Here is a 19,224-nt window from a genome sequence, read left to right as displayed (position 1 = left end):
AGTTCTCACATGTTGGTATTACATGTCTGACATATGACAAATCATATTTCTGGCTGCTAGTCCACTCTGCTGGAGATGTCAACACGCCTTTTGGCTCCTTTCTCCACAAATATGTAAATATAGGATCCTTCTTACTCGACAGGTGTGCCCCTTAAATATCTCTAATCATGCTGCAGGTCAAGGTTCCAGTGAGAAGCTCAGTACTTATCTGCTAGCAGCAGCAAGAATATTACTGGCTACATATTGGAAGTCTACGTCTCCACACCCAAAATCCCAGTGGCTTCTAAGGTGTGACCACATTTATTGTATGGAGACGAGCTCACACCATATTCTTGAAGCTTTGGCAACCTTGGGAAATGTATAGAGGATTTAATACTACTTGAGAGACATTTGAACAGATAGCCCTATTTACCGTATTTTTCGCTTTATAAGACGCAATTTTCGTGAATGGCAGTGCATCTTAAAAAAGCAAATGGTGCCATTTTTACATTGCTGACACGGATACATCGCCAGCCGCTATGCTGCACAGCGCAGCCTGCGATATATCAGAGCTACATCACACGGGGTGGGAGGAGGGGCTGGAGGCTGGCAACTGCTGCGGGGCCCGATGGAGTCACTGTACTCCATTACACCGAGCCCTGCTCACAGCAGTCTTCATATGTAATCTCTAGTCGTGTAATTCTCAACCAGTGGCTCTGCTTTGTTAAACTACTGTAATCATCTGTAGTAGTACTCACTATCAAACTAGCAGGCAGGCCGGCAGCATAACGTCACTCATTCTGTCATGCTCCTGTAATGACCGGCGTCACGCAAAGGGAGGGAAAAGGGAAGGCCCTGCCCAAGGGAGAGGGAAAGGTGGTGACCCCTGACTCACATTGCGGCTGGCACCTGACTGCCCTGACGTCCCTAGACGGGTTCCTCACCCGTACGCCGATCACGTGCCTAAACCCTGGCTTTCCCTAAGATGAGCCCTAGGTAGTAAACGGGGAGTGGGATCACTAGTCCGCACCACTGACACTAAGAGGAAAACACCAAGGAAAGGACAGACAAACATATAATCCCAGGTGGGTGACAACAGCAGACCACAAAGGCCCAACAGGGATCCGGAGGGTAACGTTTTGGAACAACAACCAGGGAACGCAGCAACACAGCTCCAGTGGGTCAGTATAGAAGTCCAGGCAGGAAGCTCTATATCTGGCAACCAGAGAAGTGGGAGAGGGGAATATAAGGAGGTTGGGAGTGCTGGACAAGGAACAAAGCAAAGCAAACCCAGAAAGCTACCATAAAGAAACAGCCCTATCTTTCTACATAGAGCGCGCAGCCAACCGCTGCGACTTCCTGACCCCGGGTATAACGGAGTCAGGCGTGGTTCTTGACACCCTCGTGACAGCTCCTCCCGCTTATTTAATGAAGCTTGCGGAGCAGAAGCGTGACTGGGTGAGTGATGTTACGCTGCAGGCCTGCCTGCTAGTTTCATAGTGAGTACGACTACAGACCATTACAGTAACGTATAGGAGTTAGAAGATCGGCAAGCGGTGTGTGTGTGTGCAGACAGCCCGCCCTGCTGCTCTCTCATTATGATAGTAGATAGTGAGAGAATGCAGCAGAGCAGGCAACTTGCGATGTCACACACTGGCTGCTCAAACCACAGACCCATCCTCTATCATACAGTATTAAGTGTCAGGGCCACCACTAGGATAGTTACTATACTGTCAGGGGCCTGGCTGCAAGGAAGCAAGGCCTGGCTCCTAGCTACCACCACCTATGTTATCAGGTGCTGGCCTGCATTTAATTTTACTTTGGTGAAAGGGACAGCAAAGCTATTAAATATTTTTTTCTCCACTGTATTCACTGAGGAAAATAAACGGTCAGATGAAATGCAGAATGTAAAAGTAAATTCCCCATTAAAAGTGCCCCGTCTGACCCAGGATGAAGTACAACAGCGACTTAAAAAGAATAAAATAGACAAATCGCCAGGACCAGATGGCATACACCCCTGTATCCTAAAAGAAATAAAAGGAAACCTGTCACCGGGATTTTGCGCATAGAGCTGAGGACATGGGTTGCTTGATGGCCGCTAGCACATCCGCAATACCCAGTCCCCATAGCTCTGTGTGCTTTTATTGTGTAAAAAAAAACGATTTGATACATATGCAAATTAACCTGAGATGAGTCCTGTCCCTGACTCATCTCATGTACAGGACTCATCTCAGGTTATTTTGCATATGTATCAAATCGTTTTTTTTACACAATAAAAGCACACAGAGCTATGGGGACTGGGTATTGCAGATGTGCTAGCGGCCATCTAGCAACCCATGTCCTCAGCTCTATACACAAAATCCCGGTGACAGGTTCCCTTTAAGTAATGTCATAGCCAGACCCCTATTTCTGATATTTACAGATTCTTTACTGACAGGGAGTGTTCCACAGGATTGGCGCATGGCAAATGTGGTGCCAATATTTAAAAAGGGTGCAAAAACAGAGCCCGGAAACTATAGGCCTGTAAGTTTAACATCTGCTGTGGGTAAACAGTTTGAAGGTTTTCTGAGAGATACTATCTTGGAGGATCTTAATGAAAATAAGCAAATAATGCCATATCAGCATGGCTTCGCGAGGGATCGGTAATGTCAAACTAATTTAATCAGTTTCTATGAGGAGGTAAGTTCTAGACTTGACAGTGGTGAATCAATGCATGTCGTACATCTGGACTTCTCCAAAGCATTTGACACTGTACCACATGAAAGGTTAGTACATAAAATGAGAATGCTCGGACTGGGAGAAAATGTCTGTATGTGGGTAAGTAACTGGCTCAGTGATAGAAAACAAAGGGTGGTTATTAACGGTACACACTCAGATTTGGTCACTGTCACTAGTGGAGTACCTCAGGGGTCAGTATTGGGCCCTATTCTCTTCAATATATTTATTAATAATCTTGTAGAAGGCTTGCAGAGTAAAATACAAATTTTTGCAGATGACACTAAACTGTGTAATGTAATTAACATTGAAGAGGACACTATACAGCTACAGATGGATCTGGATAGATTAGAGGCTTGGGCAGATAAGGTTTAACACTGACAAATGTAAGGTTATGTACATGGGAAGGAATAATGCAAATCACCCGTACATACTAAATCACGGGTGTCAAACACAAGGCCCGCGGGAGGAGGCAGGCTGGGAGGATGGGCGCTGGCAGTGTGAGTTATACGTCACGTGCCTGCGCCACCCACTTTATGAATGAAGCAGGCGGCGTGGGCGCATGACGTATGACTCACGCTGCCAGCGCCTGTCCTCCCGGCCTGCCTCCTCCCTCCTCTCTGCCTACCGAGCGGCGAGCGCTTGTAGTTGTAAGTACCGTAATACACAGCGCTGATTATGCGATTACATACAATTAACTATTAGACATAGGATTATACAGTGAGCGGGGCCCGTGTAGTAGAATACAGTCACTGCACGGGCCCTGCTGTCATTATAAAAGCAGATGCCGGCCCCTAGCCCGTGTATTGAGGGTCATTCACTACAGAGACACTTATGGAGGGGATCTGTGGATGACACAAAGCATAAGATGCTATATATGTGTCATCCACAGATCCCTCCCATAACTGTCATACACAGATCCCCCATAAGAGCCACCCACAGATCCCCCATAAGTGTCACCCACAGATGCCCCATAACAGTGCCATCCACAGATCCCCCATAACAGTGCCATCCACAGATCCCCCATAACAGTGCCATCCACAGATCCCCCATAACAGTGCCACCCACAGACCAAAATTAGTTCAAAACCCACCAAAAGCACACCTTTTGGTTCAAAATATATTTTTTCTTATTTTCCTCCTCAAAAACCTAGGTGCGTTTTATGGGCCGGTGCGTCTTATAGGGCGAAAAATACGGTAACCCTTACAGTTCTGGAATGTGTTGGATAACACTGACAGCATTATGTCAGTTTTAGGCTACTTTCACACTAGCGTTCGGCTGTCCGCTTAAGAGCTCCGTTTAAAGGCTCTCACAAGCAGCCCTGAACGCATCCGTCCAGCACTAATGCATTCTGAGTGGATGCGGATCCGCTCAGAATGCATCAGTCTGGCAGCGTTCAGCCTCCGCTCCGCTCAGCAGGCGGACACCTGAACGCTGCTTGCAATGTAAGTCAATGGGGACGGATCCGTTTGAAGATGACACAATATGGCTTAATCTTCAAACGGATCCGTCCCCCATTGACTTTCAATGTAAAGTCTGGACGGATCCGTTCAGGCTACTTTCACACTTAGAAATTTTTTAACAATATAATGCAGACAGATCCATTCTGAACGGAGCCACCGTCTGCATTATATGAGCGGATCCGTCTCAGACGGATCCGCTCTGAACGCATATGTGAAAGTAGCCTTATCCAACACATTCCAGAACTGTAAGGGTTACATAGCATCATAAATCAGTATAATGCTATGTGACCCCAGTCAGCGCTTGCAGGTCAAGCTTTCAGAGCTAGTTATTACTTACATTATTACAAAAAACTGTAATAATTGAATGCAGTGACAATAATTTATGATAATAAAGAGTGGACACATAGTCCTACAGATACAACCGGCCCTTTGAGGGTGACCAAACTGCTGATGCGGCCCCCGATTTGAGTTTGACACCCCTGTACTAAATGGTAAAACACTGGGTAACACTGACATGGAAAAAGATCTAGGAGTTTTAATAAACAGCAAACTAAGCAGTAAAAACCAGTGCCAGGCAGCTGCTGACAAGGCCAATAAGATAATGGGTTGAATCAAAAGGGGCATAGATGCCCGTGATGAGAACATAGTCCTACCACTTTACAAATCACTAGTCAGACCACACATGGAGTACTATGTACAGTTCTGGGCTCCTGTGAACAAGGCAGACATAGCAGAGCTGGAGAGGGTCCAGAGGAGGGTAACTAAAGTAATAACTGGAATAGGGCAACTACAGTACCCTGAAAGATTATCAACATTAGTCACTTTAGAAAACAGATGACTGAGGGGAGATCTGATTACTATGTATAAATATATCAGGGGTCAGTACAGAGATCTATCCCATCATCTATTTGTCCCCAGGACTGTGACTGTGATGAGGGGACATCCTCTGCGTCTGGAGGAAAGAAGGTTTGTACACAAACATAGAAAAGGATTCTTTACGGTAAGAGCAGCGAGACTATAGAACTCTCGGCCTGAGGAGGTGGTGATGGTGAGTACAATAAAAGAATTCAAGAGGGGCTTGGATGAATTTCTGGAGTGTAATAATTCTGATTGCCTGATTGGAGTCGGGAAGGAATTTTTTCCCCTTTAAGTGGGGAAAATTGGCTTCTACATCACAGTTTTTTTTTACCATCCTCTGGATCAACTTGCAGGATAACAGGCCGAACTGACAAATGTCTTTTTTCCGCCATATATACTATGTTACAATACATTACAGGGTCTGTTCCTTTCTCCAAAGTAAACTTCACGGACCCCACATGAGCAGACAGTCCCCCTCCTCTCTGCAGTGTGAGCCAGAGGAGCAGCAGGAGATAATGGAGACACTGCTACTTCTGACCTCCTGTGTTACAGCAGCATTGGGGTAAGTTAATGTGGGAGGGAAGATAGCAGAGTCCTGAAGCTGCTGCCCCTGCACATCTTGTATCCCCCTGTTGTTCCAGCCCCACACAGACCTCTGCCCACTGACTCTCTCACCTATACTTTATACAGAGCTCATAAGAAGTTACCCCCCCCCCCCACCCAGTGACCCCCCCCCCCCCTTCCCGCCTACTAGTTTGATAGTGAGTACTACTACAGATGATTACCATAGTTTAACAAAGCAGAGCCACTGGTAGAGGATTACATGACTTGACTTTACATATGAAGACTGTTGTGAGCGGGGCCTGGTGTAATGGGGGTCACTATTTACACAGGGACATGAGAAGACACAGAGGGGACCAGCATAAGATGCTATATATGTGTCATCCACAGATCCCCCCATAGCAGTGTCTCATCCACAGATCCCCCATAACAGTCATCCACAGCTCCCCCCATAACAGTGGATCATCCACAAACCCTCTCCATAACAGTGCCATCCAGAGATCCCCATAATAGTGTCATCCATAGACCACCTTTAGTTCGAAACCCACCAAAAGCATACCTTTTGGTTCAAAATATTTTTTTTCCTCCTCAAAAACCTAAAAAAAAAAAGCGTCTTATCATCAGGTGCGTCTTATAAAGCGAAAAATACGGTATATTTATCTTTCTTCCCGCAATAGTGGACACACTCTGATGTTCAATTTCTTAGATTGTTACTTCCCACTCCCTACCCCATTTCAACCCCCTCCATCTCTCATCCCTCCCCTACCTCTCCTTATCAGACACTTTGACCAGATTTGATTCATCTTTTGTGCTCAACAATCTTTTTGATTGACAAAAGTTGGCAAGTAACTGATGTACATTTTGAGGAATATGTGCTTTAGACTTTTCATGCCTAAAAGAGGACCTGTCCCCACTCCTGACGTGCCTGTTTTAATAGCTACATTTATTCCCCATGTAACAACAACGCTAAGGCACCTATCCTTATGACTGTATGTTGTGCCATTCCTTTATTATTCCTGCTAGAAATTATGAATGAAATGCTAGCAGTCTACAGTAAGGGTACAAAGGGGTGCTAACCAGTTGGGGGGGTGTACCTGCACAGACTCACTCTATCCAATCAGTGCTGCCGTTTTTCAGACTGTGCAGGTACACCCCCCCAACGTGTTACCACCCCTGTATACCCTTACTGAAGGCTAATAGCAATTTATTCAAAACTTCTAGTAGAAATAAAGGAAGGGCACAACATACAGACATAAGAATAGATGTTCCAGAATTATTACATGGGGAATGCATGTAACTAACTTTAACCCTTTACTACCGAGCCACTTTTCACCTTAAATCTCAGGCCGATTTTTGCAAACCTGACACGTGTCACTTTATGTGGTAATAACCTTAAAACGCTTTTACTTATCCAGGCCATTCTGAGATTGTTTTCTCGTCACATGTTGTACTTCATGACAGTGGTAAAATGGAGTCAAAATATTTCATTTTTATTATTACAAAGTTACCCAAAAATTTTAAACATTTGGAAATTTCCAAATTTTAATTTCTCTACTTCTATAATAGATAGTAATAACTCCAAATATAGTTATTACTTTAAATTCCCCATATGTCTACTATATGTTTGGATCATTTTCAAAATGACATTTTATTTTTTAGGGACGTTAGAAAGCTTAGAAGTTTATAAGCAAATCTTAAATTTTTTTAGAACATTTCCAAACCCCAATTCTTTCAGGACTAGTTCAGTTATGAAGTCACTTTCTGGGGCTTACATATTAGGCTACTTTCACACTGCCGTTTCTGGGTCCGCCTGTGAGATCCGTTTCAAGGCTCTCACAAGCGGCCCAAAACGGATCATTCTGAATGGATAAGGATCCGTTCAGCCTCCATTCCACTCTGGAGGCGGACACCAAAACGATGCTTGCAGCGTTTTGATGTCCGTATGACGAAACTGAGCCAAACGGATCCGTCCTGACTTACAATGTAAGTCAATGGGGACGGATCCGTTTTTACTGACACAATATGGTGCAATTGAAAACGGATCCGCCTTCCATATTATTTTATTTTTTTGTTCATGGTAATGCAAACGGCTCCGTTCTGAGCGGATACAAGCGTTTGCATTATAGGTGCGGATCCGTCTGTGCAGATACCAGACGGATCCGTACCTAAACGCAGGTGTGAAAGTAGACTTAGAAACCACCCATAAATTACCCCATTTTAGAAACTACACCACTTAAGCTATTCAAATCTGATTTTACTAACTTTGTTAACCCTTAAGGTACCCCATGAGAATTAAATGAAAATGGGAATGAAATTAGAAAATGTCACTTTTTTTAAAAAAATTTAATTTTTTTCTGCAACACATCAAGAGTTAATGGCCAAACAAAACGCAAAATCTATTACCCTGAATCTGGAGTTTACAGAAACACCCCATGTGTGCTCAGAAACTGATGCGTGGGCGTACAGCATGCTTCAGAGTGGATGGAGCACCATATGGCTTTTGGAGAGCGGATTTAGCTGGAATGGTAATTGGGAGCTACGTCGCAAATGAAGACACCCTGAGGAGGCCTTACAGTGGAAACTCCAAAAAAGTGACCCCATTCTGGAAACTACAGCCCCTCAAGGAATATTTTAAGGTGTGTAGTGAGCCCTATGACCCATCAGGCGTTTCACAGAATTAGAAAACACTTGATTGTGAAAATGAAAAAAAAATTTTTTTCCAGAAATAGTTGACTTACACCCACATTTTTCACTTTTACAAGGAAAAACAGGACAAAATCCACCCCACATTTTGTTCCCCATTTCCCCCCCAAATTCGCAAACACACCATATGTGCTCAAAAAATGATGTATGGATGCATGGCAGGGTTCAAAAGGGAAGTAGCGCCAAAGGGCTTTTGGAGGACAGATTTTGCAGGATTGGCTTTTGTCGCATATGAAGACACCCTGAGGTACCCCTAGAATGGAAACCCCCAAAAAGTGACCCCATTCTGGAAACTACACCCCTCAAGGAATATTTCAAGATGTGTAGTGAGGACTTTGTCCTTAAAGGGGATTCCATAGAATTGGCTGTGAAATGAAAAATTTAAATTACTTCCAGAAAAATGGACTTTAGGCTAAAATTTTTCACTTTCACAAGGGGGAACTGGAGAAAATGCAACCAATGTATTGCCCATTTTCTCCTGATTACAGCAATACCCCATATGTACTTGTATACTGCTATATAGGCGTACCACAGGGTTCAGAAGGAAAGGAGCACCAAATGGCTTCTGGAAGGCAGATTTCACTGGAATAATTGACAGGCGCCATCTTGCAATTGAACACACCCTGAGGTACCCTAGAGTGGAAATCCCCAAAAAGTGACCCCATTCTGGAAACTACATCCTTCAAGGAATATTTCAAGGTGTGTAGTGAGCACTTTGACCCATCAAGAGTTTCAGAATTAGGAAACACTTGGCTGTGGAAATGAAAAATAAAATAAAAAATTCCTGAAAAAGTTGCTTTACACCCACATTTTTCACTTTCACAAGGCGTAACAGGACAAAATGCCCCCCACATTTTGTTCCCCATTTCTCCCTGAATACGCCAACACCCCATATGTTCTCAAAAAATTATGTATGGGCGCACAGCAGGGCTCTAGAGTCAAACAGCTAAATATGGATTTTGCTGACCTGAATTGGCAGACATTTATTTTAGGTGCCATGTCGCATTCAATAAATTCCTGAGAAGTGACCCCATTTTGGAAAGAGCAGTACAAACATTTTAAGTGGTAGAAAGGGTAATTTTCAGCAAACAGGTGACTCACAGAAGGCAGAAATACTAGAGAAAGCATTTCAAAGCACACATTTGAATGAAAAATGACTACCAGACCCCACATTGTCACATTGTAAATGAGAAAATGATCCCCCATTTTCTCCCCATTTTACAAACACCCCATATGTGCTTGTAGCCTGTTGTATTGGCGCACAGCAGGTCTCTAGAGGCAAAGTGCAAAAAATTGTTTTTGCAGGCCTGAATAAACAGACATGGATTTTAGGTGCCATGTTGCATCACGGTAAATAAGTTTCCTGAGGGCCCCAGAAATGACAAACCCCAAGAAGTGACTCCATTTTGGAAAGAGCACCCCTGTACGAACATTTTAAGTGGTGGAAAGGGTACCACTCGGGCACTGTAACTTGAAGTACTGGGGCCCTCCATTGCTTGGTTAGAAAAAATTAGGGCCTTTATCATCACTTCTTGAAACTGTAGGAATGTTCTTGGATGGCTTCTAGATTTAAAAAGCACAAACGCATTATACAGCACCATCTGTAAGAGGTGCACGGCCAGCTTTTTGTACCACACTTTTGTTTTTCGTGTGGCATTTTAGGGCTTCAGAACTTGATCTGAAAGATCAACCCCCCCATATGTTTATTGTAGTCCAGGATGCAGTCTGGCTTAGGGACAGTGGTTGTGGCACCTCATACAGCGGCAGGGGAGCTAGTGTTAGGCCCCTTTCACACGGGCGAGTTTTCCGTGCGGGTGCGAAGCGTGAAGTGAACGCGTGGCACCCGCACTGAATCCTGACCCATTCATTTCTATGGGGCTGTGCACATGAGCGGTGATTTTCACGCATCACTTGTGCGTTGAGTAAAAATCGCAGCATGCTCTATATTGTGCGTTTTTCACGCGATGCAGGCCCCATAGAAGTGAATGGGGCTGGCAGAAAAACGCAGTACATCCGGATACCATGCGTTGCGTTTTTCACGCTTGTAACTAAGCAACACTCAGGGAATTTAAAGACAGGAAGTAGGCGTTTTTCAGCGTCTGTCTGCGTCTATCTGCGTCAGTTTGGTGTCTGAGAAGAGGGAGAAAGTTTGCTGCCAAACTTTTCCAGCCCTTGCGGAGCACAAAAATGCCCAAAACACCACACGTCATTGACGTTGAAAAACTGATTGTCCTGGTGCAGGAGAGGCCCTGCATCTGGGATCTTCATGCTGCAGAGAGTACCAGGACCGCTACAAAAAGGATGCTGCCTGGACAGAAATTACCCAGGATCTTTTTGCCCCAATCTGGGAGAAAACACAAGGCCCAAGTAGAAGGAATTTAAGCAAGTACACAATGTATACCATGTTTGAGCCTTTCAGTACTCCCTAGTATATAGGCGTAGTTATACGTTATTGTTCCTAGTATATAGGAGTATATATGAGTTGTATTTATGGTATGGACATATAGGTTACAGAAGTAGCAGGGTAATACACATGCTTTATGTGACATGTGATGCTAACTAAATGCTTATAAATGCATTATGCAATAGCTTATCGCGGCATTTTGCTTAAAGATAACATGATTATTATAGACATTCAAGTTAAAGAGTGTGTGTGTTATTCCTGCTAAATCTGTACTTATAATGTAACTAAAGTATTGAAATTTCCACATATGTTTATACATTTTCTACTGTTTTTAGAACTGAAGACAACCTAGAGGATGAAGCTGATGAGTCGGGCCCGCACCAATCAGGTGCATGTGAGGAGGACACTAGGGTTGGACGATATCAAAAATATTCCCACGATAACGATATTAAGAAATTTATCGCGATAACGATATATATCGCGATAAATGCCCATTTAGAAGAAAAAACCACTTGGGGCCACAAGGAGACGTTATACTGTATGGGGGCAGCCACAAGGAGACGTTACACTGTATGCGGGCAGCCACAAGGAGACGTTACACTGTATGGGGGCAGCCACAAGGAGACGTTACACTGTATGGGGGCAGCCACAAGGAGACGTTATACTGTATGGGGGCAGCCACAAGGAGACATTATACTGTATGGGGGCAGCTAGGCAGCCACAAGGAGACGTTAATTGTATTAATCATTGGTGGCAGTGGCCACAGGGTCCCCCTCCCATCATTGGTGGCAGTGGGGCCCCCCTCCCTCCCCAGTATTAATCATTGGAGGCCACAGGGTCGTCCCCCCATCATTGGTGCCAGTGGGCCCCCCCGCCTCCCTCCCCAGTATTAATCATTGGAGGCCACAGGGTCGTCCCCCCATTATTGGTGCCAGTGGGCCCCCCCTCCTCCCTCCCCAGTATTAATCATTGGAGGCAGGGCCGGCTCCAGATTCATGTGGGCCCTTGGGCGATAAAGCCTCAGTGGGCCCCCTTGTGGCATTTTCCGCAACACATGTCATTAACAACAAAAAGTCATTAAAAACAGTAGAAAAAAATGCAGTGTTTTATAGGAGGTCTTACGCTATATGCACACGACAATGAAAAAAAAAGTCCATTAAAAACGGATAAACTGTCCATTTTTAACTGACTGTTTTCCACTGATTCATCTGTGGATCACAGGGAGGGAAGACAAACTCAGCACCAAAAACTAAGGCTGTGAGGGGACTGAAGACTGCTTCTCCAGGGCATTTAGGAAAGTGGCTGCTCTCCTCAGAGGCAAGTGAAGCCATGGATGAGGGGAAAGAGCAGCTCTCCTCATGCTGACTTAAGACTCCACTCCACTGATATCTCCTCCTCTGCTTCCTTTCCCATAAGCACCAGTGAACCCTGCTGTGGATTTTGGGGCTCCCTGTTCATGCCGAGTGACAGGATGTATCTGTGGGGCTCACATGACTGGAAGGATGAAGAGCTTTTGGGGCTGATGTGACCTGGATGCTGGCCATATCTGCGCTAAAGGCGACAGGCTGTGTAGGAGGAGGTGAAGCTATGAATGGTGCCTGTTGTGTGCTAGCTGCTGAGGGAGATTTGTGCTTTACACATATCGCGACTGGCCATATCATTAATACCACCGCACCCTAAATCACTAGCCATTCTCCTGTCCCATACACTGGCAGCTCTCTGTGGCACAGAACCCTTCTGATGCGATAAGCGACTGCCATGTTAATGGTCACACTCACACACACCTGTCTAAACTCCTGATTTCTTTCTCGGCTGCTATGCTGTGCGCTGACTTCTGCACCTGTGCAGCTAATCAGCTCCGTCCCTGCTGTCCTCCAGTCCTCCGATCTGTCTCGCAGGCCTGGAGATCCTGCGAGATAGCAGCAGCAGTAAATGTTTAAAGGGACCGGCGCGGAAACGAGTGGGCTCCCTAAGGGACAGTGGGCCCTGGCACCGGCCCGGGTATGCCGAGTGCTGACGCCGGCCCTGATTGGAGGCCACAGGGTCATCCCCCATCATTGGTGGCAGTGGGCAGTTCTGATCGGAGTCCCAGCAGTGTAATGCTGGGGCTCCGATCGGTTACCATGGCAGCCAGGAAGCTACTGAAGCCCTGGCTGCCATGGTATGTTAGTGAGCAGCATTATACTCACGTGCGCCATGGCCGCCGGGCGCTCCTTCTTCTGTCTGTACGGCGCATTGCTAATGCTTATACCATTAGCAATGCACCGCGCAGACCTATGAGAAGAAGGAGCGACCGGCAGCCACGGCGCACGTGAGTATAATGCTGCTCACTAACATACCATGGCAGCCAGGGCTTCAGTAGCTTCCTGGCTGCCATGGTAACCGATCGGAGCCCCAGCATTACACTGCTGGGACTCCGATCAGAACTGCCCACTGCCACCAATGCAGGGACTTAAGAACATTCCCGGCACCCGACCTCTGAGAGGACGCTGTGATCACCGCGCTGGGATTAATTGCGCGGATCACAGCGTCCTCTCAGAGGTCGGGTGCCGGGAATGCGAGTCACAGAATTCCTTCCCTCCCTCACGCTGGCTGAATTGTAAATGTGCTGTACGGTTCATGCTGGGGCGGGCGGCCGCGGACGCAGATTTAGAAGCGGTCAGCGCATATGACCGCTTCTATGACGTCACGAAATACCGCGGTATTTAGGAAACGGCGATATCGCCATATCACCGTTTTTTTAATACCGCGGTATATCGTGATACCGGTATATCGCCCAACCCTAGAGGACACCACATCAGCCCAGCCTGAAAGTGGACCAGGACCCAGCACAGCAACTTCAAGGCCTCCTGCAGCATCTGGTGGCGAGTCCCCCACCTCCCCTCTGGCTCTACCCAGCAGGGCCAGACGACGGGCAATGCCTCCTGCCGATTCTAACATCAATTTGCAAGTTCTAGATTATTTATCTAGAGCACGGCAGGAGGATCATCACGACATGTTTGCCCGTAGTCTGGCCCATTTTATGCGTCAGCTACCTCCTGAACGACTACTGCGAACCAGAACTGCATTAGAAATAGTTCTGGAGGTAGCTAATCGCCCATAAGAGCCGACTGAAATGTTTGATGCGCTCGAAAGCCTGCGCTGTCATGGCAACATATTTAGCCCCCACCACCCGCAGGTAGTCAGCCCTCACAGGGCCCCCAACAATTTCCGCCCCAAAGGGATCCCTATGGCCCACCAATTGCCCCATATGTGCCACAGTATCAGGGGGAACCCAGTTACAGTCAGCAGGGCCCATCGTCCAGCCAACCTGGCCCAAGCCAATACTCTGGACCCCCTTCCCAGACACAATTTCATGGACCACAATATCAGGGCCCATCATCCAGCCAACCTGGCACAAGCCAATACTCTGGGCCCCCTTCCCAGACACAATTTAGTGGACCACAATATCAGGGCCCATCGTCCACTCAACCTGGGCCTAGTCACTACTCCGGGCCTCATTCGCAGCAACAAATTTCTGCCCCTCATTATCAGGGAGCCTCGTCGCCATCAAGACGTTATGTAAATTTATAATTTATATTTGTTTACTGTTATTTATTTTTTTTAAAGCCAGAGTATATTGGAATATAGTGTGCAATAAAACACTTTTATTTTTCAAGTTTATAATTGTTAACTTTGGTGTTTATTTTTCACAAACACACACAATACAATATAGATTTATGATTTGTGGAAAACATCATTAGCCACAAAAGATCCATACATTTTAATTTTTTTATTCACAATCTGTAAACACACATTCATGTATTGGATTTTCCGGCTATAATTGAAGAACTTTGGAGGGTGCGCACGGAGCTCAGCGTACAAGCCAAAAAAGAGTCCTTTGCTGGGTTGCTGCGAAAGTATAGGATGCACCCACATACGCTTCCTCCGCGGCTCATCCTCAATCATTTCTGGCTGCTCCCCAAAACAACGGGACACCAGCCAGTGCAAAAAGACATAGTCAGTTGATGACTGGGTGAAAGTGGACATCCTGCAAAGGATAATCCAATAACAAAGACACACGTCAACCACACAAAAACCACTCCACCAAAAAAATGGAGCTGTCCAACAAAACACTGCATGCTGGGGCTATTTATATTGTCTTTGCATTACAGGTGAATCTAGTGGATGTATCAGTTTTTTTTCACGCGCGTGAAAAACGCATGCCACACGCGCGTGAAACGCGATGCAATCGCATAGTAAAATTACAGCACTCGCTAGAAAAATCGCAAGCTTTTCACTGAACGCATCCAGCCAAAAAACATGACGCCCGTGTGAAAGAGGCCTTAGTTTGAATGGTGGTCAGTAAAAGGACATCTCTCTTGTCCTTGTACTTAACCACCAACATGTTCACATGTTCTCATTGAGGAGAGCACGGTCTTCTCCTTTTCTTAGTGGTTGCCCTACCAGGGATCTAGGGACGCCACTCTGATTTTTGCGTACTGTGCCGCATGCCACAGTACCTCTGGAAGCTAGAGACGAAACTTGTGAATATACCCAGAGCTACTCTCACAGATTTTATACATTTTTTTTTTTTTTTTTTAAATAACATTTTTTTTATTTTATGATAGAAGCAGTTCAGAAGCAAATATGGTTTTACACAGAGCTGGAGTACAAGAGTCAAAATAATGGCATACTGACTAACCATTCCATCATGTACAAAAGAAGAGTACAAGTAACACATTCTGCTCCAAATGACATTGTTCTTTTCTTAAAGCACATTACTCAATTCCCCAACTCTCTCCCCCCCCCCACCCCCTTCTGGATGTGTACCCGTCCCAACTTACAACATTCGCTTCCTAAAAGCAGGTGGAAATTCCCTGCTAGGATGGCTGAATTACTTTCAAATTACCCAAGCTCCCTTTCAAGTCAGTGAGTAGATACCATTCCGTGTATTGAAAGTTTTTCATAATCTTTTGAATTTCAATTTCGGAAAGCTGCTTACTAATGTAAATCTTCCACTTTCCAAAGAACTGTGATGTTTTACTAGACTATTGTTTTTCCCCACCAAATTAACCATTAGCATAAAAAAAAAAATTGCATTAATACTTGAAGATTTTATACATTTTTATGCCATACCTTGCCCGCTTGCTGGGCAGGTACTGGTTGAATCTTATCCTCCCTTTAAAAAGTATTAGGGATTTGTCTACGCAGACATTTTTTTATAGGGTGAACACTTCTGAAAGCTTTGCGTTGAAGTGGTCAAGGTTGGGCCTAATTTTGTACAGACGATCAAATGCTGGTCATTCTGGGGTGGGCACTGTGCATTATCATTGTAATGCTAAAATTTCAGGATTGCTTGGAATCAATTTTGGGCCATGGCACTACTTTAAATTGGAATGTGGTACAAGAAATCCACACTCCAATACTGAGTAATCTTTGGTTTTTAACAACGCACATATGCAGCAAGAGCCCTCAAAAGGTCATCATCTCTGTTGCATTTACTGTGGTCCAACCTAGAGGTCAACCCTGGGGGCGATGTAGGGTTCTGGGAAATAAATTGCTGGGCGTATAAATTTGTTTGGGTTACCATCAAATTTATGAAATCTTCAGAGAAAAAGATTTGTTTTAAAAAAATTCAATTTCAGTGAAGCCCACACAATTTATCTGAATTCCTGAGCTGCCCACAAACTCAGGAATTTGGGGCTGATAATCGTCAGGGGGTGGAGTACATATGGGGCCACTCTGGGGGGGCTGTCTCCGCTGCTACCCTGGGGCGCCTTCTAGAGGTTCCCTCATCACCAGATGATGAGGGGGTAGAGGAGTAGAGGAAAGTGGCATCCTCTTCTCCCTCACTGGCCGACTCAGTATCAGAGGCAAGCATGGCGTATGCCTCTTCAGCTGAGTAAACTCATTGGGACAGACAGGCTATTTTTATTTTATTGAGGTGCAATGTGTGAAATGTGTAAAACTTTATTTAGTGTGGGGTGTGTATGAGGTGCTTTCACACGTGAAGGGGCTTATAATAAATTGGAAAATAAATTTAGGAGAAAAAAAGGAGAACAAAAATTAGCAAAAAGAAAAATTCTTTTCTGCACAAAAAAAAGTCTTCTGCACAAATTTTTTTATTTTTAAAACTGAGCAGACGCTATCAATAATGGACACTACTTATCGGTGCTCAGTGGTTGCAAAATGCACACACACACCAATGGTGCGTTCGTGCAAAATCCTAAACTGGCACTAACTGAAATTGATATATAAAACTTACTACCTACTACTAACTGCAACTCTTTTTTTTCCCACCAAAAAATGTAAAAAAATAAAATAAAAATTAGCACACTACTTATCGGTGATTTGCAGCATGCACGCAGATGGTGCGTGTGTACAAAACTGTAGTATAAAAATTCACTACAGTGCTTGGTGGTTTTAAAATGCACGCACGCAGATGGTACGTTCGTACAAAATCCTAAACTGACACTAACTCAAATTGATATATACAGTAGAGACCAAAAGTTTGGACACACCTTCTTATTCAAAGAGTTTTCTTTATTTTCCTGACTATAGAAATTGTAGATTCACACTGAAGGCATCAAAACTATGAATTAACACGTGGAATTATATACATAACAAAAAAGTGTGAAACAACTGAAAATATGTCATATTCTAGGTTCTTTAAAGTAGCCACCTTTTGCTTTGATTACTGCTTTGCACACTCTTGATGAGCTTCAAGAGGTAGTCACCTGAAATGGTCTTCCAACAGTCTTGAAGGAGTTCCCAGAGATGCTTAGCACTTGTTGGCCCTTTTGCCTTCACTCTGCGGTCCAGCTCACCCCAAACCATCTCAATTAGGTTCAGGTCTGGTAACTGTGGAGGCCAGGTCATCTGGCGCAGCACCCCATCACTCTCCTTCATGGTCAAATAGCCCTTACACAGCCTAGAGGTGTGTTTGGGGTTATTGTCCTGTTGAAAAATAAATGATGGTCCAACTAAACGCAAACCGGATGGAATAGCATGCCGCTGCAAGATGCTGTGGTAGCCATGCTGGTTCAGTATGCCTTCAATTTTGAATAAATCCCCAACAGTGTCACCAGCAAAGCACCCCCACACCATCACACCTCCTCCTCCATGCTTCACGGTGGGAACCAGGCATGTAGAGTCCATCCGTTCACCTTTTCTGCGTCGCACAAAGACACGGTGGTTGGAACCAAAGATCTCAAATTTGGACTCATCAGACCAAAGCACAGATTTCCACTTGTCTAATGTCCATTCCTTGTGTTCTTTAGCCCAAACAAGTCTCTTCTCTTCTTAGCAGTGGTTTCCTAGCAGATATTCTACCATGAAGGCCTGATTCACACAGTCTCCTCTTAACAGATGTTCTAGAGATGTGTCTGCTGCTAGAACTCTGTATTGCATTGACCTGGTCTCTAATCTGAGCTGCTGTTACCTGCGATTTCTGAGGCTGGTGACTCGGGTGAACTTATCCTCCGCAGCAGAGGTGACTCTTGGTCTTCCTTTCCTGGGGCGGTCCGCATGTGAGCCAGTTTCTTTGTAGCGCTTGATGGTTTTTGTGACTGCACTTGGGGACACTTTCAAAGTTTTCCCAATTTTTCGGACTGACTGACCTTCATTTCTTAAAGTAATGATGGCCACTCGTTTTTCTTTACTTAGCTGCTTTTTTTTGCCATAATACAAATTCTAACAGTCTATTCAGTAGGACTATCAGCTGTGAATCCACCTGACTTCTCCACAACCCCATTTATAAGGCAAGAAATCCCACTTATTAAACCTGACAGGGCACACCTGTGAAGTGAAAACCATTTCAGGCAACTACCTCTTGAAGCTCATCAAGAGAATGCCAAGAGTGTGCAAAGCAGTAATCAAAGCAAAAGGTGGCTACTTTGAAGAATCTAGAATATGACATATTTTCAGTTGTTTCACACTTTTTTGTTATGTATATAATTCCATGTGTTAATTCATAGTTTTGATGCCTTCAGCGTGAATCTACAATTTGTATAGTCATGAAAATAAAGAAAACTCTTGGAATGAGAAAGTGTGTCCAAACTTTTGGTCTGTACTGTATATATAACTAACTACCTACAACTAACTGCAAGTCTTTTTTCACAGAAAAAAACACAAAAATGTGCAGATGTAAATGAGCAAACTAGTTTTCGGTGCTCTGCAGCACGCACGCACACAGATTGTGCGTGCGTGCAAAAACTGTAGTATAAAAATTCACTACAGTGGTTAAAAAGTGAACACTGGCTAAAAATATAACATATATATAGATATATGAATATAGAGCTCTATATATATTTACATAAACCCCTAACTACAGTTTCTTCTTTTTGACCAAAAAACTGAATGAAAAAAAATAAATTAAAAAGTCAATAAAAATAAAATACAAAGTAACATACAGAGCTGTACCTAGGTTGCATACACATCAGCGTTAATTTATTTTGTTCTACTCCATTATAGGTGTAGAACAAACAGAAAAATTGTGTCAGAATCAGCCCATAACCGAAACTAAAGCTGTTGGATGGACTCCTTTGTCTATAATGGGGT

At 44.5% G+C, this 19,224-nt stretch overlaps 1 protein-coding gene across 3 annotated transcripts in view; it reads right to left on the bottom strand.

Annotated features, from left to right (window-relative positions):
• The window catches only part of LOC122938453, a 127,678-nt gene that overhangs the window by 16,799 nt on the left and 91,655 nt on the right, over positions 1-19,224 (bottom strand). The gene's annotated exons all lie outside the window — the stretch shown is intronic.

Source organism: Bufo gargarizans, chromosome 5, assembly GCF_014858855.1.
Source record: "Bufo gargarizans isolate SCDJY-AF-19 chromosome 5, ASM1485885v1, whole genome shotgun sequence".
Classification (NCBI taxonomy): Eukaryota; Metazoa; Chordata; class Amphibia; order Anura; family Bufonidae; genus Bufo; species Bufo gargarizans.
The sequence above is the reverse complement of the archived record's forward strand: the minus strand, read 5'-3'. Positions and strand labels throughout refer to the sequence as shown.